General features: G+C 44.0%; 1 protein-coding gene across 1 annotated transcript in view; it reads right to left on the reverse strand.

Annotated features, from left to right (window-relative positions):
• Positions 1-22959, reverse strand: part of CLGN (calmegin) — a 629426-nt gene that overhangs the window by 308080 nt on the left and 298387 nt on the right.

The raw sequence follows: 22959 nt of genomic DNA on the forward strand, positions 1-22959 counted from the left end.
TTTAAGAAAGATCTTGTATGTACAGTACAACTATATTCAGAAACCATGTGAATGCGTGCTGTTAAACATACTCATTGGGTTACATATATATTATTTACACTATTAAATTATTTTCTAAATCATGGTGTAGTCTGACTGCTGTTGCAACCATCCCTTCCCGATGGCTGCACTCCTCCTACCTCTCTCCTTTTGCTCCTCCTCTTGCTGTTAATGGACGCCTGACTGCAGTGGCGTCTGTTAGCCATCCTCTCTGGCGTCCCCGGACTGGCTTGGGCGCTGCCTCCCGCCATGCTCCATCTGTACCTTAGGGCGCACGTGCCGCGCGGCCCTCACTCTTATTTCCTACTTGGCGCGAACCTCAGGGGCGTCCCCCTGTGATGACGTCACACTGCCCGGATATTTAAATTCTACATTGTTTGCTAGCCTTTGAATTAGCAAGGGAATTCCTACGGATGGGATTCGTTCTCCATAACCAGCTACTCTGCCTCCAATCTACTATTGGACTCTTAACGCTAACGGGGTACCTGCTCCTCGGGGGCCTCACTTGCTTTCAGGTCGCTATCAGGAAACCGGTATTTTCTCCTCGAGGGCCCATGTTCCCTGACTCGTTGCCTGCTCCTACCTTCTCTTCTGCCTGGAAGGATTCACTATCTTCAACACCAATGAGTACTACCTTCTTCACTTCAGCTGTTCCCTGCAACCAGGTACTCTCTCCTTGAGGGCCTGCCTCCGTTCCAGCCCTAGTGCCATCTCCTACGTGGAACAACTGTGTGAGTACATCTCCTTCAAGCCTCTCAGCTCTCAGGGATCAGGTACTCACTCCTCGAGGGCTTGCTCTTCCTATCCTGGGGTTCTCCATACTGGGGCTTGTGCATATTCCACTGTACTCATTCTCAGTTCTTTCCACTACAGCACTGCTACAGGAGGATTCGCTGTTCCAGTGCCTGAGGGCAGCCGGGCTACTTCAACTACTCATCACTGCCAACTCTGGTGGCTACACCACATTGTTTAATAAAAGATCAATCTCTGTGTTTGTGTGTCCTCAGCTGAACCTGACCTGTGGCCCCTCACGGGACTGCCCCCCCGTGGGCGTGGTCAGCTGCCACAGTGTCCAAGGGTCCACCTAAACCTCACTAATTATAACAACTGCATGCAAAACACACTATCCCTTTAAAGTTTTGGCACCAGCCTTGAGATTTAGGGTACTATAAAATGTACCAATTCCCAGTTATGATTACATATTCTTGAATGGGGAAGTCTACAAAGATGTTCACTTTTCACAGGGGGAGAGGTCAGTGCAGTAGCAATACCAGATGGTCAAGTGTGGAGAAACATAGGTTGCAATTCCTGAGGTAGCTACAAGCATCCTTCTCAAAAACAAGATGCTTAAATAAAGTCAAGAGAAAGCTAATTGCTCAGCATGAAATCACTATACCCTCCTTTCTAACAGTAAGATGTATCATAATAACTATGATCATGGAACAACTGATATTCAGAAAAGGCTGAGCTATATTTAGGCTCCTGAGTTAGGTGCTGAAGTTAGGAACCTATTTCTAGCTGAAATTAAAGCCAAAGATTTCAGCTGAAAATTCACATATATTTGAGAGCTCAAAATTTAGAGGCCTAAATTTAGGACTGCTATTCATTTTCTAGATTTCGGCTTCTAAATTAGGTATCTTGTTTTGAAAATCAGTGCTAAGTTGTTAATTTTGCTTTCTCACCCTATCTCTGATTCTGTAGTCATCTTTTTTTTAGGATCCTAAATTTAGGAACTTGTGCTGAGTACATTTTTAAAAGGGCCAATTTAGGTTCCTAACTCCAAAAGTTAGAAGGCTAAACACTTTGAAAATCGGTCTCAATGAGGGTAATTTTCAAACAGCTTGCATAGAGGTAAAATCTGCGTGTATATTGTACACGAAGACTTTACTGAATATTTTTACAGCAAATGTACACGTGTAAATTTGTATAAAAATATTTGGGTAATTAGTATATACACACATTTGCTCGCATAAAGTTGCATCTCCTCTTAGGCACATACATTTTAAAACCTATGTGCAGAAGTGCCACCAATTCCCCCTGCCCGGTATGCCTGTGCTTAGTTTGTGTAAATGTACATATTTAACCAGGTTACACACTTTTTTTTTATATGCCTTCAACCCTGGGTTGTTAGTATACACACAAGTATATAGGGATTCTATATAATAGTTATAAATGCTTAAATATATATATTCATTCCAGCATAAACAATATTTTCTTCAATAACAAACTTACATAATAAATAGTATATTGTTTTATTCACAAATACAGTATCACATGGGTTCGCCAGTGGCCCCTTCAATAGCCTGCCTATACATGTTGCAGTTTGAGGAGAAGTTCATTTATTCTAGTCGGTTTTTCTCGCAGATTAAATGTTACAAGAGGTTCATCGATGATCTTTTCTGGATTTGGGATGGTGATGAGTTATCATTACAGGAATTCAAACTGTGGTTGAATTCATCTGACATTAATCTTCAGTTTACTTTTCAACAGAGTGAGGATGATATTAGTTTCCTTGATGTAAGGATACGATATATGAACCAGACGATCGAGACTACAGTATTTGTTAAGAAAACGGATAGAAATTCTATCCTGCACTTTGAGAGCTTCCATCCTAGGAGATTTAGAGAGTGTGTCCCTGTTGGTCAGTTTCTTAGATACAGGAGAATCTGTTCTTCGGTTGATGAATATAAGGTTAAGGCTGACTTCTTATCTCAAAAATTCCTGGCACATGGGTATCCTAAGAAAGATGTGAAACGTGCATTTAAACGTGGTCTGTATGCCCAGAGGAAGAATTTACTCTTGAAGGCTAAGACAGATCCATTGGATAGGATTGTATGTTGCTTACCGTACTCTGTGAGATGTGCGACCATTCGAAGAATTAACAACAAACATTGGAGTTTGCTTAGCACTACTCCAGGATGTGAGGAACGTCCTGTGTTTGCCTTTTCTAAGGGTCAAAATTTAAGGGCTAGAATGACCAAGATGGATGACAGACAGCTTTGGATTGTGGAAACAGAGGATAGATGCTCTGGGTGTTCAGTGTGCCCGAATAGGTTGAAGTTGGGTAGTTATCAGTTTGATGAGAATTGTGAACCTTACATATTTAAGGCCCTTTTAAAACAACCCTCCTGTACAGCAAGGAGGGTTGTTTATGATATTGTATGTCCTTGTCAATTGTTGTATATCGGACACACTAAGCGTCAGATTAGATTACGCATTATTGAGCATAAGAGTAACTTGAGGATCAAAAGAGAAGGGGCACCGTTGGTGGCACACTGGAATCAATTGAAGCATGAGGTTGATCAACTTCAATTTTTTGTGATCACTCAATTAAAGCCCAATGCCCAAGGAGATGTTTCAAGTATGTTGTGGAAGCTTGAGCAAAAGTTCATATTTTGGTGGCGATCGGTTCAACCTTATGGCTTGAATGTGGGGACTGATTGGGAAGCATTCTATAAATAGTTTGATTGTCACTGAAGTTGGTTAATTGCGTGGTGAATGGTTGTGTTTTTATTGTGTGGGGTTATGTATTGGTGTGCTTGTTTGGTGTTTTGAATGGTTTTCCCATTATGTGGGTTTTGGAAGTGGTTATAGATGTGTGAGATGCATGTGTGTATCTATGACTGTGTATGGTTGTTGTGCTTTGTTGAGAATTGGTATGTTTGTCTTGTGAGGTTGGATTATTAGGCATGCTTGAGTAGACTGGTATGTTTATTGTGCTTTGTTGAGAATTGGTATATTTTCATAGTGTGGTCAGGGTATTTGAGTAATGGTTTGTTGTGAATGGGCATGTTAATATAATTTATGAAGTTGTGGTGTTGGTGTGTGTCGGATGTATGTGATGTTATAGAGTGTTTCTGCATGAGTGTGGGTGAGTTGGGATGGTTGTGTTGAAGTTGCGTTTCGAATGGCCATTTTGATATATGTTATGTGTTGTGAACGGGTGCGTTGTTATACGGGATGAGGTAGTGGTGACGGTATCATCCCCATTGGTTGACTGTGTGTGTGTCGGCTGTGGGATGGATTCATTGGGTATGGGTTATGCGTGGTTGCGGTGTGAATGGGCAAGTTGTTATGCGTGATGAGGTAGTAGAGATGGTTTTGTCCCCATAGGTTGCTTGTGTGTGTCTTGGCTGTGGGGTGGCGTAATCGGGTGTGGTTGATGAATGCTTCCTTATAACGGTTAGTAAGACGCCATTTGGTTACCATCGCCTTGGTGTTCCGATTTGCTGCATTGAGAGACGGGTTCTGGTCAGAGTGAGATAGTGGTTGGTATACTGAAGTGAATTTGGTGGAGTTGTGAAGGCATACTCAAAAGTGAATTTGGGAAAATCGTGAAGGTAAGATTGGTTTGTAGTATTTTTTGTCAACTTGAGCTTTTTTTGGGAAGTATTTGGAGTGGGTTTTATCTTGTGTACTTTGTTTTTGAATAGGTACATGTGAGTTGGACAGTGAAACGGAAGACGTGAAGTGATTATTTTAAGATGATTTCAGCATGTTAAAAGCTTATGGAAGGTTAGAATTTATTATATACAAACAACTACGAGTTTTGGTATTTGTATAAAGAACTTTAATAATCTGTCTTTATTTTAGGTTGTCACAGTTAAATTGGTGAATAGTCGCTGCTATTATAAGAATTTAGGACAAAGTGAGTTGTGAATTAAACAAGGCTATTGTGATAATTTTGGGAGGAAGTGTCTGTTAATTGATTTCTAATTTTGTCTCTAATTGAGGTTCTTGGGAAGAAATGAGTCGCTGGCTTATTTTTTAAGCCGTCCCTTGAAGAAGTGGGAGGAAGGAGACGCTGATTCACTTTCTGGTTTGGGATTGAGAAGTCCCCTGAAGAAGCTGAGGCGAAACAAGGATCCTTGTTGGGGCACAGTGGCGTGTTCCTGTGCAGATATAGGAGAAGATTTGGAGTGTTCCTGTGCAGATATAGGAGAAGATATAATAGGGTATTTGGATTAAGTTTTAAAGAAAAGGGGTGGTGCTATGTAATCAGCATGGGATTAAGCATGCTGAGATGAATTAAAAAGACAGACATTTAATATTAATATGGTGGGGTACAGCCTTTAGATCTGTTCAGAAGGTTGACATACTTAGATTTTATATGGGTGGGGAGTGTTTGAGGTATGAATGAGTATGTTTATAGAAGGGATATTTTAGTATTTTGATTCTGAATAGATAATTGTTGGTGCTATTTTAGGGTATCATTGATGATAAAATATTTCTGCTTGGGTTATGCTATTTTGCACATGTTTGTATTGATGTTGTGTCATTGATTAATAAATGTGATACTGTATTTGTGAATAAAACAATATACCATTTATTATGTAAGTTTGTTATTGAAGAAAATATTGTTTATGCTGGAATGAATATATATATATATTTAAGCATTTATAACTATTATATAGATTCCCTATATACTTGTGTGTCTGGTAAAGGATTAGGGGATCTGTGTTCTCTCTCTGTCATCACCATATCAGGTTGCCTACATTTATGTTAGTATAGCCATTTATGCACATAAAATTGGGTTTCATACATATAAATGTCTTTGAAAATCATCCCACCATATGCAATGCTAAAGAACAAAACCTAATGGGATATTAAAAAGAAAAAGAAAAAAAGACAAAGGTATAATTAAATTATTAACAAAATGTATGTTTTAAGGGGGCAGATTTCATCATCTGTTTCTGAGACTTGGAAGAACAACGACAAGTGTACTATTTCCTGCTGATCCTAATTTTAGTGGTAGCATCAATGAGAGAGAACTTTTGCATTTTCAAGTCAATTTTAAAAGCATTGCTTGCGCAAAAATTCCTAAATATACGTGTATGTGGGCTATGCGTGAGCAACACGGATTTAAAAAAAATGCAAAATACATGTGTATGGACTCATGCGCACGTGAAGAACAAGAAGGCAGAAAAGGGGCGGGGCTAAGACTTACGCTCCTAACTCCAAATTTTAAAAACAAAACCCATAGCATGTGTATGCTAGATATCCGCGTAATTTTACTGCTGCTCTTGATGAGGAACAAGTCTGTTTAAAGTTTTAGGGCTTACAGGACAGGGTGAGGGGTCTGGGACAACTGAGCAGTAGGCAGGATGAAGAACCAGAGGGTCTGGAAAGACCTCACTATTGACTGGACAAACTGGTGGACTAATTGGAAAACTGGGAATGTGCCTCAAGCAAGCATGTTTTAAAATTTGCTGACATATGTGCATAGAAGCCAACATGGTCCTACTTAAGACACACATGCACTAGCTGTGCTCAAGTAATCTCTTAAAATTAGGAGCTTACTTATGTGTGGTTGGTGAATTTTAAAACCTATGCGTGTAAGTGCACGCATGATTAAAAATTCTAGTGTATCCTCGCTTGTGTGCCAATATGTGCGTGTATGGGTGCACGCGTGCTTGTTTTAAAATAGACGTCATTATATATGTCTAGTTGGGTTAAACATCCACTGCTTGTAATTTTCAAATTCAGAATGGGTCTCAATCTCCCCGATTTTTTGGAAATGAGAAAGTATCACGAGTAGAAGCCCTGTCCATGTTGTAGCCCTTTCGCATTCTGCTGAAAAAGTGATTCCACGTCTAATCGCTTTAAGGGTTAAACATTACAGAAGAGATGGTAGCCAGGAGAAACGCAAACAGAATACAGACTCCCCAAATTGGCAGCACTCTTCCAAGGAGGATTGGATCTGGCTGCCTGTTGAAGAAAGGGATTGCTGAGCATTCACTGGGATCAAAAACTAGGTGCAGGTTTTGGTTGTACCTGCTGCGGTGCCTTAGGCTGACAGCATTTACATTGATGAGATCTAGCCGGAAGATGTTGCTGTTGCTGAACCACAAGAGGCGGGAGCCAATAATTTTGAAAAGATCAGAAAGGGCTTCTTTGGAAATATGGCCTTGTGAACGACTAGAAAGAGAGCCTCGATGAACAAGGATGCTTGGGCCCACTGAGAGAGATTGGACAGCCACATTCTGCTCTTTTTTTGGTATAGATTTTCTCTCAGCTTTTCTCCAAAATGAATATTGCCCAGTCAAGGCACAACTGCCAATTTTTCATGAATGTCATTGTGAATACTGCTGGCTTGGAACCAGGCCATGCATCAAGTTAATGGAGGTAGGTGAGGTATGTGATATGGTATCAAATGATGCACTGATTAAACAAAGTTTTCAGATACACTTCTCTGCATCTAGGAGTGGCTGAGGATCATAATTTCCCTCTTCATTAGGTTGAAGGGCTGGATTCAGTTTTTGTTTGCAGTAATGCAGGTATTAAATTATATATAAAATGAGTTAACAGAGACACAAGCAGTTAGCATTGAACTCTGAAAACCTTCTTTCCAAAATTGTTAGGCAGATTGTGGTCTTTCCCTGAAGGAAGATTTGAATAAATACTCGTTTTCTTTAGGGCAGATTCCACCATAATTGATTGATGAGGTAATTGAACCATAATGAAACCAGATGATTTTTGCATGCTAAACTTAAAGGTCTACCTTTCTTGTGGCACACAAGATGTAGGTTTTCCCACGTTCTTATCTATAATTCGGTTAAAATGTCATGAACTGGGAGAACAGATGGTTCTGAAGGAGTCTCCAGAATTTGAAGGAGACCTAAGACTTCCAATCGGGGGTCTTTATTCTTGTGAACAATGACTGAGTGCTTTGCCCATTTTTACCACAAACTTTGAATGTCAGGTCTTCCAGTATGTTCCGGAGGCTCCGGAAGCTGGTCAGCAAGTAAGCCTGTTGAGGGCTCCTTGGAACCCAAGGGTGTAGGAACACTAATCCAGGACCTCAATGATGAAGACTGTGAATTGAGGGACTCGCTTGGTTGCATATGAGGGGATAATCCCTGGCCCACAACCTCTGATTGAGTGGACTATACTGCAATTGAGTGAGTTGAAGAGGAACCTCATAACAAGGGTTCTGACAATATGATTACCCTAATAGGAAAAACTGGGACTCTGCTCTGAGGGATTGCTGAACCAAAGCTGGAAAGGAGAGGATGGGAATTTCCTTCTGTGACCTTAGTCAAAGAGGTAAAGAAACTCTTCACCAATTCCGCTATGTGGTTGAGCGACTTCCATGTTCTCTGACCTGGCATGGGTGGAACATCCAAGTTCTGAGACAAGAGGGAAGTGGTACTAGAGAACAGATGGGGTCCAGTGTCTAAAAATGGAAGAGGAGGCATAGATAACATTTCCTTCTACCCCCATTCTCCGCTGAGCAGCATAAAGATTGTATTGGTAATTCTGTATGATGGCCAAGATCCAAGGGTCAATGTGTGGATGTTTTGGACTTCTGGACAGACGAGACCGGATGCTTCAAGGACTTTGAAGAAGCATGCTTCGATTGCCTCAAGTCGATTTGCTTCATGTGCGATAATGAAGCTGGCACTACATGTGATGGGTGTGTCAACAGCATTAGTATATCTTGCAAATTGATTTTAGTGCTGTGTGCCTATGCGCCATGTATCAAGAGGACCCTGGTGCCGTGTGCATTGTTCAGCCATGCGTCAAGACCTGAGCACCGTGCAGAAGCGGCGTCAATGCTTTGTGTGGCATGTGTGCCGATGCACCATGTATTGATGATAATGATGGGCAGCTCATGGTGCTTATTTACTTGCAGTGACATGACACTATTTCTTCTTCGATGCAGGATGGCAGCACTACTCAACCCCGAGGCTTCAGCCTGGTACACTGTCAAGGGAGTTTATGAGGAGCTCCTGCTCAACTCATATCCCAGCAAGGCAGATGAAGCTGCACTGTATGAAGAGGAAAGACTGACTTCTGAGAGATTTATGCAGTTCCTCCATTCGATGCATGGGTACATTCTTCCACAAGCACCGCAGTTTACCTGGTGTGGTCTGGACTGAGGCAGTGATAGCATAATTCGCGTCCTCCTTGCGGGACATCACCTTACCACAGATGCAGTTCTTAAAACTACTATAATTGCCATACATCTTAATAAGGCAAAACTGATCAAGTCTTTTTTTTGTAGCACTGAAAAGTGCTGTTTTGGGTGCTGCAAGAGCAGCAAGCAATTAAAGAAGAAACTGAAGAAGAAAATGAAAACAAATGAAAAATTTGAAAGATACTGAAAAAAGTATCTAGAAAGCCTGAGTGCACATCTGTGCTTTGCTCGGACAAAAAAAGGAATGAGGAGGTGCACAAAGTAACGCCTATGCAAGAATTCCTGCACATTCTCAGTAGAGCTCAAAGCTCTACTAGCTGGGCGAGATGAGACTGTTTGGTGCTGTGGGGTGATGCCAACATGTCATGACTAATTCAGTCTGCTTATTGACAGAAAAACACACTGCAATATTATCCCAAATCCTTATTACTCCTCCTTGTTAAAAATACTTCCTTTTCTTCAAAACCATGTCAAGGTATACTTGTTCCAGACACAGGATCATTTATTATGTTATTCAAATATTTACCTTCCACCTGTATCAGGGTAACTAAGCGTAAGGGAAACTGCAGAATCAGCTGCAGCACTGACATTCGGCCTGGAGAAAAGATGACCTGACCATCCATCCTTGAGTCTGGATATTGTTTAGACTGGGACTGCTGGCAAGGACAGTGAGTAATCCTGTCCCACAAACACACAGTCTAGTTTTGGCACGCACACTTGTTTGGCTATAAAAGACAAACAGCTATGGCTGAAAAACGGGGAGAGCGAGAAACTTACTTTCACTTTGCTGGCATGCAAAGTGCTGCGTGTCCTTTGTAGATGTACAAAGTGACTGGACCCCTTTTGCCTGTGGTGGGCTCTCTCTCTCAGGCAGACTGATGAAAAGGGTGTTGTGAGTATTGGCTGAAATATTGTGCACGGATACAGATGTATATGCTTAGCAATATTTTTAATGCTTGGAACTGTACATGCTTAGAACTGTATATTTTAGTGCTTAGAACTGTATACCTTTAACACTTAGAATTGTTAAGATTGTATATCAATAAAACATATTATTTTACTTTTACCTTATTCTCGCCTACCTCATTCCTTACATTTGGCGACGAGGGTGGGATGGCTTTATTTAAAAAGATGGCTTTATTTAAAAAGAAAACAAAGCAGCCATCCGAACCTGTTACTCCTGTGGATGTTAAAATCCCAGGATGGGAAAAAATTCCCTACTCTGTGCTGGCACAGGAATGGGCAATGAATATGGGATTGGCAGAAGCATGGGATGTAGGTAGCGAGTCTGTAAATATTGTAGAAAAATTACAAGAGGTTCCAGTAAAAAAAGGGAAGGAACTAGAGGCAGTAGGAAGACGTGGCTGGCTTTTATTGACAGGATACAGAAGGTGTCACGAAGAAAAGCACAGCTTGCAATTGAAATTAGCTGAACTAGAAAAAGAAATGGATGGTCTGCTAAAAGACAACATTATGTTGCGATGCCACTTAGAAACAGTTTCCCAGAAAGCAGACCATTATCAGTCAGTGGCAGAGCGAGCGGCTGTGCGGGTGGCACAGCATAAATATTGAAAGCGTAGGGGACAAGTAAATAAGATGAAGGTGAGAGCATGCATAATGAAAGATGAATGGGATCCCGAAACATGGGACGGGGATATTTGGGATTCCACAGATACAGACAGTGCAGAGGAGGCAGAAGTAGAATCCCCGTCAAAAATAAATACTGTCGAACAAGCATGCCCTATTGTTCGGCGTAAGATAAAACAAACTACAAATGGGCAAGCAGTAGAACAGGAGACTTTAGCTCCCACTGCATCTCCCTATGCTCTCCCTCCCTTCCTCCCTCCATCCTACACCACTGAATTTCCCGCTATACAGACACAGAAAGTTAGTGAAACTTCAGAGCACCAACTCCCAACCCCCACTATCCCCCTACTGAATCAGCCTACAGGGAACTCCGCTTGGGTTGATATCATGGAGAGAGTTCATTGTACTCCCGTTATAGAATTAGATTCCCCAGCCTGTGAACAGATTAATGAAACATTTGGAGCCTGTGGCTATCAGCATAATGACCCAGCCTCTTTAAAACCTTTAGACAAGTGTTTAAGAACAATTGAGGGACAGAATGAAAAGTGTTGTGAGACAACAGCAGATAGGGTAGATGCCCCAGTGGCACAGAATACCCCAGTATCACACAATACCAGGTTTAGGAAAAGGGGAGTGCCTGGCAACACTCCGTCACATTTTATTGCCCCTATCATTGCTTTCTTTGCAGTAGTAGAACACTTTTTTGCTCTGCCGCTCTTACACAAATGTGTCATGATTATGTATCCCATTATGTGTGTATTTAACTTTAGCATTATGTGACAACAGAAGGTGTCATTTGTTAGGAATCACAAGGACACTAAACTAGAATTAAAAGCAAAAACTAAGAAAAAGCACTTTTTGGAGCAGCAGTATGTGGGAAGAACCCATGGTATTCTAATGTCTTAGTAGACTTAAATCCTTTTGATGATATAGAAAATAAGATTTCTAAGTATATCCATGCCACAATGCTCAAAAATGAGCACAGCCTTAATATGACTATTGTTAAATATTACAAATGCTTGGTCACAACGCTTTAAGATATTGACAAGAAAACTGTAATTGGCTAAAACTGGAGAAAATTTCTTTTTTTTTTTTCTTTTCCCTGCCCAGTTGGCAAAAGATAGACAACGCTATGAGCAGTGTAAGACTGATTTAAGTGAGAAACTAAAAATTGCTAGTACTCAGAATGAAATTTTAAAGTCTGATATTACCCTGTTCAAATAGTTACTTGAAGAAGACGACTTAGAAATCCTTTGGGGACACCGTAAACCCAAATCCTCCTCTGATTATAAGAATGAAACAGAAGTTAACATGCATCTGTGACAGGATGTTAAAGGGAAGGCCTATATTTAGTTAGAAGTTTTGTGGCATTTGTTATTGATGCAGGAGAAAAGGACATACAGCAAAACACTGTCACAAACCCCTGGATTTTACATTCAGTATTTCCCTTCCCTTCCCAGCAGGCCCGCGGATTACTTAAACAATGGGGTATGTGGCCTCAGCTGATAACCTAATGAAAAGCTTGTAATATTAATTGTGCAGCTATAGGTTTAGCAAAAAGATTTTACAGAAGTAGTGAGAGATTTGTCTCGTAAACTTTTTTTTCTTCTTCTTCTGCTTTCTCCCATATGACTAAACTTGAAGGAATGTAAACAATTCTGGTTTCCGTGATTAAGCAATTAGAATCTTTTAGTTAGAAGATAATCAAAGTAGTGATTTTTTAACCTTAACGGTGCTGCTCAGTTACTTATAGCTTGCCATTTAATACTTTGTAATGTGATTTAAAAGATTACAATTAACCTCTCTTTGTATGTGAGATTTTTCTTTTACAGATTTACAAGAATAAAAGCTGCCGTACAGGAAGCTGAGGGTTTTTTTCTTTCTCCTAGATTTTGTTTTATTTTTATTAACAGATCTGTTTTAAAAATTCTGATTTTTGCTTAATTTTGGATCCAAAGATTTTTGTTTTTACTTTTAAAAGGCCTACTTTTTGAACTTTAATGTTCGATAATTGTTTTCTGTCTGTGGTTCTCTGTCATTATGTGTTCTGTTTGTGTGTCATTATGTGTTGTACATGTTCCATTGTGTATAGATGAAGACAGAGTTTACTGGCTGTAGAAAAGTGCACTGAATACACAATAGCTTCTGACGTCATTTAAGTGAAGCAGTCACTGCTAAAGTTTTATGGACAAAATGTTTTAAATAATGTTCTAGAGTATATTATGCTAAGAGGTGATTCTCGTCTTCCTTTTTTTTTTTTTTCCCCTGTTAACTTGCAAGTACAGTTTTACCCAAGAAAATGGAATGTATTTGTCTTCCCTACTATGAAAACATAATTTGAGGGTTTTAAACTTCAAACCCTCAAAAAACTGAAGCCCCTCCTCCACGCCCACGACTTCCGCACTGTTATGCAAACCACCATACTATCTAAAATCGACTATTGCAACTCCCTTCTCATAGGTCTACCTGCCTCCACTATTAAACCCCTCCAAATCCTCCAAAATGCTATGGCTAGAATCTTAACAAACACCAGGAAAACTGACCACATCACTCCCATACTACAGGATCTCCACTGGCTCCCCATTTCCTACCGTTCCCAATACAAAACACTTACCATCCTCCATAACACATTATACAAAAACAACTCCCCCTGGCTTGAGGATATGCCACATTTCCGTCAAACTAATCGCCCCACCAGAAACTCCCTCGCTGGCACCCTTCAAACCCCCTCACTCAAAATTGGGCACCTTACCACTACCCGGGACAGAGCCTTCTCCATTGCGGGTCCTACCCTCTGGAACTCCCTTCCTGCTAAACTCCGCCTAGAACCGTCCCTGAGCCATTTCAAAAAAGGAATCAAGACATGGCTCTTTAAACAGGCATACCCCAACTCCTCCCAATCCTAGTCATTGTCTTGTCTCGAACTCACTCAGCTCCCGCTCAGCCTACACACCCCCTCCTCAACCTCCCCTTCGCCATCCCAAAATAAATAAAATTCCCAGCTCCCCCCTCTCCCCTACCATTCTAGCTCCCTCACCTTCCCAGCTCCCCCCCTGCTCCCTCCCCCCACCCTTCCCCAGCACCCTGCTGCCTCTCCCCTACCCCTCCCCTCTCTTCCTACAAACAGCCTTTCCTTGAAAGTGCCATTGCCTTAACGTTCTCCTATACCCCTACCCCCTCCTCTCCTTTCCCCTCCTCGCTACCCCCTTCCCCTTCTCCCTGCCCCTACATTTAATATTATTACTGTAAATAATTTCATATGTTAAGTTCTTAAGGGTACATGCATCCTTTACATCCTGATGCATACCTACTCTTAACATGCATAATCATCATCCAGTTCGTTTTACAAAGTTGTATCCTTGCTCGTTGACTCTCTCTATCCTTGTTCCTAGTTCATTGTAATATCGTTGACTCTCTCTATCCTCGTTCATTGTAATTTCCTTTCTCAGTTAAATGTGAACCGACATGATGTGTCCTGCGAATGCCGGTATATAAAAATTGTTAAATAAATAAATAAATAAATAATTTTGAGTCAGCGCAGCTGCAATTTGTGTAGGAGAACTGTCTCCACCTCAAGGCCTAGTATACCAGATAACAGTACTTTTCCATCATTAGTTTAGGTAAAGGTTCAAGTGACGCTGTCAGTAATTCTCCCCTCCAAGAAGGGGGGCCATCTCGTAGACACTGTCAGCAAATTTTTAAGAAGCTGAGCAGGCTTGAAGGGGGGTCTAGCCAGTAAAGCAACCCCACAAGCTTTTTCTTGCAAATTGCAAATGCTTTTATTAACAATGTTTTGATGTTTCACAGAAGTACAGGTTTTGGTTTTTTTTTCTTCAGCAATGAGGGCAGAGATATCATTGTAGCTCAGAATTTCTGCTAACTGAATTTATGCTCCAAGGTTAAAAACTAAAATTGGTATTATTCCACAGTGGCTCCTAAAGCAAAGAAGGAAGCTGTCCCTGCTAAGACCGAGGCCAAGTCAGAGTACCTTGTAGTAGCACCTCCTTGAGGTTTAACAGAAATACGAAATAATTTGATGCCAGATTTTATTTTCCAGGTCGACAGCCTTCCTGCCATGAAAAAGTGAGACTGATATCTTTATTTTTTCCAGATTTTTATCTTCTTTTCCACTTTTAAACAGAAAGCAAATGTTGCTTACCTGATGTAACAGGTGTTCTCACAGGACAGCAGGATGTTAGTCCTCACAAATGGGTGACATTGAGGATGGAGCCCTGTACGGAAAACTTTTCTGTCAAAGTTTCAACAAGCTTTGACTGACACTAGCACACTGGGTGCACTGAGCATGCCCAGCCTGCAATTATCCCTGTGAGCCACAGGTGTCTCCCTCAGTCTCGTCTTATAGCTAAAAAGCGCAAGCGAAACTAAAATAAAAGTATACAGACCCAACTCCGCGGGGTGGCGGGCGGGTTTCGTGAGGACTACCATCCTGCTGTCCTGTGAGAACACCTGTTACATCAGGTAAGCAACATTTGCTTTCTCACAGGACAAGCAGGATGGTAGTCCTCACAAATGGGTGAGTACCGAGCTGAGGATGCCCGGGAATGCACCAGATACACCGCAGATGCGCAAAGGCGTAACGACTGAGGTGGAAATGGGAACGGAGGGCATCCGCAACACCATAATGGGTTCGTGGAAGGATGTTGGGTAGTGAATTGAAAAAAGTAAGAGTAGGCGGACTGGCCAAACATGGAGCATGCCGGCTAGTCAAATGTAAGCAATAATAGGCTGCGAAGGTATGGAGAGGACTCCAGGCTGCAACCTGATAAAAAAGTACAAGCAGCAGTAACCAAAGGGAAGCTGTTAAGGCTAAGACGGACACAACAGTATGTGGATACCCACAGTGTTGTAGTGAAATGTCTGCTTGTTGGTGGGAAAGGAAATATAGACCACTTAATCAGAAGGATTAGGTCTGTGTGGCCACTGGAAGTAGCAGCTTGACCCTTGCATGAAGGAAAGAGTCAAGTGGAATTCACATGGAATGCAGTGCAATGTAGATAGAATGTAAGCGCAGCATTACTGTCCAGGAATGTGGAAAACCCAGTCTCTCCCTAGGGCGAGAGAGAGAGGTTAGGAAAAATTAATAGAGTATTTCCTGAGGAAAGGAGATACAACATCTACCTGAAAAGGATAGAAAGTTGAATGCGTAGAACTACTCAGTGGCAGAGGAACGGAGTCAGGTGAGTATGGAAAGAGTGCATAACTCACGGACCCTGCTGGCAGGAATGACATTAAGAGGGAAAGAAGTTCCCTTGCCAAACTGTGAAAGAGAGGAATGGAAAGGCTCAAACGTAGAATGTATGAGACTTATAAGGAGAATATATATGTTCATTCCGTGATTAGAGAAATAGAGGCGGCTTGATCAGTGGATAATCCATGGTAAGCCGACTCAGAGAGGATTACCGAAAACGGGAACCCAACTCCCAAAACGATACACCTCCTAAGAGAAAGGTGTATCTATGTGGAGGATGTCTGGAGAACAGAATCCGAGGGAGTAAGAAAAAATGGTGGAAAAGTAAAAGGGGTAATACCTCTTTTTTTTTTTTCTTTTTTTTTTTTAGCGTCAGGAGGTAAAGCCTGCCATATTAAACGGCAAGATTTATGTTTAGAAGGTTTTGTGACGCTACCAGAACCTAAGAACATCAGTAAGTCTATGATTTGGGACTGACTGATGAGAGAATAAAAGGTTACTGATATGATGGATTGAGAAGTATGGGAAAGCATACTGATCTCAGTCAGGGAGTGGGGAAAAGAATACTGAACCCCATCCCAGTTCAACATTAGAAGAATGCTGGCTACGAGAGGCAGCAGAAGAGATATATTGAAGAGGCCTTTGATGGAAGAAAAGGCATCTAAGGGAACGCATAGGAAACATGTGCAGGGAGCAGAACCTGTGCATCATATGGAATGATGCAGACGCCGAGGAAAGTTTAGTTAAACTCAGCGTTAAAAGATTTGCCCTGTACACATGTAATTGAGACCATTTGAGAGGATAGAACCTACGTGGAGAAGGTCTGATAGAGCGTTCATTAAATCTCTTAGATATGTGGCCCAAGGACGCATGAAGTGAACAAGGGCCAAGGGTAGAGCTGCGCAGCTGTCTAGCAGAGCAGCTAAGAGGTAATGCGTGCTTATGAGTTGGAAAGCACATTGTCCCTATGCTGTCTGTCTGTATGCACAAAGAATTGTTGCAAAAGCAGTATTGGAAGGCATAAGGGCATAACTCATGGGTGCAACGTCCAGGAAGTTTATGAGAAACTATGCTGGAGTGCAATAGATGCATAATGGGTTGACAGCTTTCAGGAGAAACTTTATAACCCTAAGGAATTGCGAGCATGAGTCGAAGGAGACTAGGTCCTAGTTCGAACTGGGATAAGAATCAGGGACGAAAGCAATGAAACCACTTAGGTCCATTGAGTATAGAATGTCACTGAATATAACCCATAGCAGTTTTGAATTATGAGAAAAATGCATAGTGGGAAGAAACCCCATAGCCCAACCATGAAAAGTTGAAAGGCTGAGGTTATGGAAAATATGCGCAGGGACATATAACAATGTATCAGAATGTCTGTGCGCATGCTGGACAAGAGGGTCTTAAGACTGTGGTGTCCAGAAGTGTTACAGAAGGGATTTATGGCAGTGACAGTAATCCCAGTTAGTAAATGTATAGTGAGTCCTGAAAAAAGTGAGAGCTCCTTGCATGTACTGAAAGTGGTTAGCAGTAGTCTATGCAAGGAAAGTGAATGATGTTACACTCCGCAGAGAAAACAGCATTCACCAACAGTGATGCAAGAGACAGTTCACTTACCGAAGCTGGTGCCAGCGGCAGAGCTTGGGGTTGTAATGTTGACTCACCATAAAGCACATAGAAACATTAAAATAATGTACTTACTGCAGTATGGAGTGATGGTAACCAAAGATACCATTGTACCTGTGACGTCTAAAGAAAGTTGGATTTTCTTAGGTCCAGGATGTGCGGAGAGTAACTATTTTCTGTTAAAAGAAAGAATAGTGCAATTAAAACTCCCCAACCCCCCTCCCTTCTCCCCTCTGCACTTCGTAGCGCCTGGGGGAGTGTACCGGGACTTTGGTACAAGGTGGGGTGGCCGCTCTGATATCTGACCAGATGGGAGACCAGGAGGTGTCCCAATGGAGGATATCATGTAGGCTCCTGCAGGTGTGTGAGCGGTAAGTGGTACCCGCATTTCTGTATGCTGTACAAGGAGACACTGAGACCTGTGGCCAGGCCTCAAGGTGGACTTGTACATGGGGCAATGGTTGCTGAATCTCATGTTTAGCAGATCAGCCAATGCAGCTGGACCTTGGTTGGGAGGGAACCAAGAGTCAGAGCATTGGTCGGCACAGGGACTTGTTACTGACAAGAGAAGAAGCCCTGCTGCAATCCCAAGAAGATAGAGGGGTTCTCCTGATATTGTGGCTAACATAGCTAACATAGCGATATGTGACACTAATACAGTTCTAAAAGGCACATGACCCAGAACTTTTCGAACCACGGTCCGAATGGGAGAACACAACTCTATGGGAATGCCGCCGAAGCGGGTACTTACCATCCGACGTGGATCGCCGCAAGACGAGCCGGTGAAGATTGTTGACTCCGACGGTCTCCGGAGTCCTCGAGGGTAAGGCCGGGGACGTAAACGTCCATCTCGCTCTGAAACCCGGTATGGTGGCACAGGTACAGAGGAGACAGGCCAGGCGTGAGTGGCGTTTAGACTGCTAAGTGTAACAGATGGCCATAGTCCCACACCACTTGACGGTGGGGCACGCCAGGAACAGAGGAGCCCTAACGGAACTCATGTTCCCTTCCCTCGTCACAGCGGCTCGATGTGTCGTGACGCCAATGCAGAAGCTGTCGGACCTGGATCCGGAAGTTCTGGATCACCAAGGACTGCCAAAACTGTAGGAACAGTGCTGATGGCAGTGGTGATGTCGCTCTGCCCGAGCGTTGTCCAGCCTGGAGAAGGATGGCACCGATGTGCTGGATGGCGTCAGCGGCGGACGATCACGATGTCGGCGATGATGGGTGCAACGGTGCTCGGCCCGGTCTTTCCCCAGCGCCGAGATGGAAGCCCTCGTCGTCCTGGAAGGCGATCGATGACGAACTGTCAGCACGCCTGCTCTGCTCCTGACACAATGGAGTGTCTTAAGCTAATACGGGGCTTAAAAAAGAACCCAAAGCGGGGAGCAATGTGAGGAGGCGAGGGTATTATGTGGCGGTGCTATGTCGGTATTGACGATATTGAAGGCAACCTAAGGGGCTTCGAGGATATCATCAAAATGGGTATGAAAAATCGTCGATGACTGGCCAGGAGAATGATGACAGTGACGGGCACTGACAGTGGCATAGGTATCTTTGAAACGATGTGGAATCGAATAATCGAAAAACATTGCCGTTATTGAAAAAGATACCGGCATCGACTGAGTCGAAGTCGAATCAATAGGGCGTCAAGGACACCGAAGGAAAACGGAGGTGTCGAGGGCATCGATGCATGGAGGCGGGCATTTATGCCATTTGTGGCATGGCCACGGGCATCAACTATAGGGCCACAGACGTTGACGGTATCGATTTGGACAGACTCAGATTTCCAAGTGTACATGGCATCGGTGCCCCAGACACGTGTGTCGGTGGCATCGATATGGACACGTATGGAATCGATGGCATGGATCTCCCAGTCGATGAATTCCATCCCGGCATCAACGCCAGTCCTGGAATCGGCATGGGCATCGATGCCAGCCATAAGGCTGGCATTGGCATCAACGCCCATCCACGGAATCGAGCCGGCATGGATACCCACCGATGGGACCCACCTGGGCATCGAATTTCACCGATGGGAGCAGCCTGGCATCGACTGCCCTCGATGGATGCATTCTAACATAGATGCCCATGGATGAAACACCTGGGCATCGGTGTCCATCGATGCAAAAGGACCTGGCACCGATGCCATCGACGGACGGCCATCCGGCACCAATGCCATCGACGGACAAGCCATCCGGCACCGATGTCCACCGATGGGGACCATCCGGCACAGATGTCCACCGATGGGGACCATCCGGCACCGATGTCCACCGATGGGGACCATCCGGCATCGATGCCCACCGACGAATCGATGTGGCACCGATGCCCACCGATGGAAAAGGGCTGGACATCGGTGGGGAGGATGGGGCATCGATGGCATCCCCAAAAGGGGGGGTGGCATCGATGAAGTGACCCTGGGATCGTTAAAAAGTGTCTCGGGCAGCGGTGGCGGCGACCCGAGTATGCATGGCAGTGACTAACAGCGTGTGCGTCAATGGCATGCATCCGGGTAGGGACGGCACCGAGGAAGCCCAAGGAAAAAAACAGTGCGTAGGAGGAAAAAGCCTGGTAGCACTGAAAAGCAAAAAACATGGATAAAGGCATCAGGGCACCGTGGGGGGAGGGGCGCTGATGACATATAAAAGCCCAGGGCGGTTTAGGAGGGTCCCGGTGTAGCGATAGGGTATCGACTGCGTGAGGGTACCAGGGAACGAAGGACTTGAAGCTACAGAGGTCCTAAAGTTAAGGAAAAAATCCCTACCCCACTAGCATAAGCAAGCAGAGTGTCACAGAGATACTCGCAAGCTGTTTAAAGCTAACTGAAAAATGGGGGAAGGGAAGGCTTCAGTCAGTTAACAGCCTTAAGATAGTGACAGAAACCGACCGAAAAATAAGAATTAGTACTCACCGAGCGTCGTAAAAACGTACGCGGAGGGAGACCTGTGCAGGGAAAAGTGTTTTTTGAAGTGAAAAGTTAAGTGTTTCCATGAGGTAATTAGTTAAAAAATCCTCACAGAGCTCCAACCGCTATGCTGACTGCAGAGCGGAAAAAAGAAGACTGAGGGAGACACCTGTGGCTCACAGGGATAATTGCAGGCTGGGCATGCTCAGTGCACCCAGTGTGCCAGTGTCAGTCAAAGCTTGTTGAAACTTTGACAGAAAAGTTTTCCGTACAGGGCTCCATCCTCAATGTCACCCATTTGTGAGGACTACCATCCTGCTTGTCCTGTGAGAATTCTGATTTTTGTTTTACCCTGGCCAATTCAAAAATTTTCCAGTTTTTTTTCTGGTCTAACTTTACTTTTTTATTTAATTTTTGAGCTCACAATCAGGTCGATCCAGTATCGTCCGCTCGAGGATTGCCCGTCTGTAACGTGCTCGTAGCGCACAATTCGGGCGCGCAAGGCAATTCGGCGATACAGTCTCCAGTTTCACGCGTCCGTATCGCTTCTGAAAACAGACGCATAACCCTTTCCGCACCCGGCATGTAAATGAACGAAAAAGCTGTATAATGAAGGAATTAGCTATTCCCCTGCGATACTGTAACGGGCGCTGATATTATCTCCTCCGTAACCCGCTGTTCTGCCGCGGCCTTAACCTGCTAGTTTACCGCCTCCCCCTAGTAGGAGTTAGTGTAGTGTAGTGTAGGGTAAAAACATTGCTTACCCGCCCTGGTCCCGTCCGGTCTCCTGCAGCCCCGTCCGGACCGGGCGGGGCTGCAGGAGACCGGACGGGACCAGGGCAAAAAAAAACAAACGAAAAAGTAGCAAGGCTCGGGCCTGCTATGGTAAGTGTAAAAAGTGTAAAAAACAAAAAACCTGTGTGTTATATAAAAAAATAAAACAATTTTAAATACCTGTCGGAGGGCCGTGGGTCCAGGCGGCCGGTGGGCAGCCATCAGCGGCATCCGGTAGTCCCTTCTCCCTTCCTCCCTCCCTCCCCTGCCTGGATGAGCGCCAAAATCGCACGGGCGGGTCGGCAGCGGAGGGGGGGCGGCAGCGGGGGGGCGGCAGCAGGATCCGGGAGCGGCGGGTAGGCAGCAGCGGGGTCCGGGGGGGCAGCGGCAGCGGGGTCCGGGGGTGGCAGCGAGATCCGGGGAGCCAGCAGCGGCAGCATGTTCGATCGGGCAGGCAGGTAGGTGGCAAAGTAAAGATGGCCGCCTGCACGGGAAAATCGTGCAATTGGCCGCTGAAGACGTGACGTCACGACGTTTGGCGTCACGGGGTGTGACGTCACGTCTTCAGCGGCCAATTGCACGATTTTCCCGTGCAGGCGGCCATCTTTACTTTGCCACCTACCTGCCTGCCCGATCGAACATGCTGCCGCTGCTGGCTCCCCGGATCTCGCTGCCACCCCCGGACCCCGCTGCCGCTGCCCCCCCCAGACCCCGCTGCCGCTGCCCCCCCGGACCCCGCTGCTGCCTACCCGCCGCTCCCGGATCCTGCTGCCGCCCCCCCGCTGCCGACCCGCCCGTGCGATTTTGGCGCTCATCCAGGCAGGGGAGGGAGGGAGGGAGGGAGGAAGGGAGAAGGGACTACCGGATGCCGCTGATGGCTGCCCGCCGCCCACCGGCCGCCTGGACCCACGGCCCTCCGACAGGTATTTAAAATTGTTTTATTTTTTTATATAACACACAGGTTTTTTGTTTTTTACACTTTTTAAACTTTTTTACACTTCCTGGTGCCTGTCATTTCAAATGTCATTTGAAATGACAGGTACCAGCGCACCCAGGTTACTGTATAGGCGCTGTTACAGCGCCTATACAGTAAAATGGGTTGCGCGGGCATAACCCTTCCCTAACGCTTCACAGCCGCGGCATGCATTTGCATGCGATTAGAGGAGAGTATCGGGGAGTTAGTGAAGAGAACTGTGCGTGCGGGGAGGAAGGGTGCGCATGACACTACCTCACTGTTTTTACCGCGGCCTTACTGGATCGACCTGTAAATGTGTTAATTGTTGTTTTGTCTTTTGTGCAATGAATAGATGTGTGACAGTGAGTGAAAGGATGTCTAAGCATCTGGGTTGCTTTTGTCTGAATATTGTGTTACTTTATAGGAAAGTGGGGAAACAAAGAAGGGATTAGATATTATGTAGCTGTTTCTTTGACTTATGATAAAATAATATTGGATATCCATATGACTAGTGTATATAGGGATTATTGCATACGAGAAGTTATTGATATTTAATGTAGAGTTTCTTATTTACTTAATTTCGGTTTTTATTCATCTTATATCAGGTATTAATCGATACACACAAACATCTGAATTAGTGCTGGGAGTGCAGCGGCTGTACTTCGAGGACAGCTTCCAGAGTGCTGTGCTGCAAGACATATTCACATCATTTGTCATTGACCTCATAACTTGAAGTCATCCCACCCTTTGCCACAGAAGATACCTTGAATCTTTCATTTTATGGACTGAAGTGCTCAGAATTTCCTTGTTCCATGGGGGTGGCCTTACTTAGACAATGTTTTTAAGTAATATGTATATCTCTTTGAAATGTAATAACTGATAATTATGATGAAATATGATTGTGATACACTCAGTAATACCTAGTCACACTGTTACTTGCAATTGTT

Source organism: Rhinatrema bivittatum, chromosome 1 (genome assembly GCF_901001135.1).
Source record: "Rhinatrema bivittatum chromosome 1, aRhiBiv1.1, whole genome shotgun sequence".
NCBI classification, from domain to species: Eukaryota; Metazoa; Chordata; class Amphibia; order Gymnophiona; family Rhinatrematidae; genus Rhinatrema; species Rhinatrema bivittatum.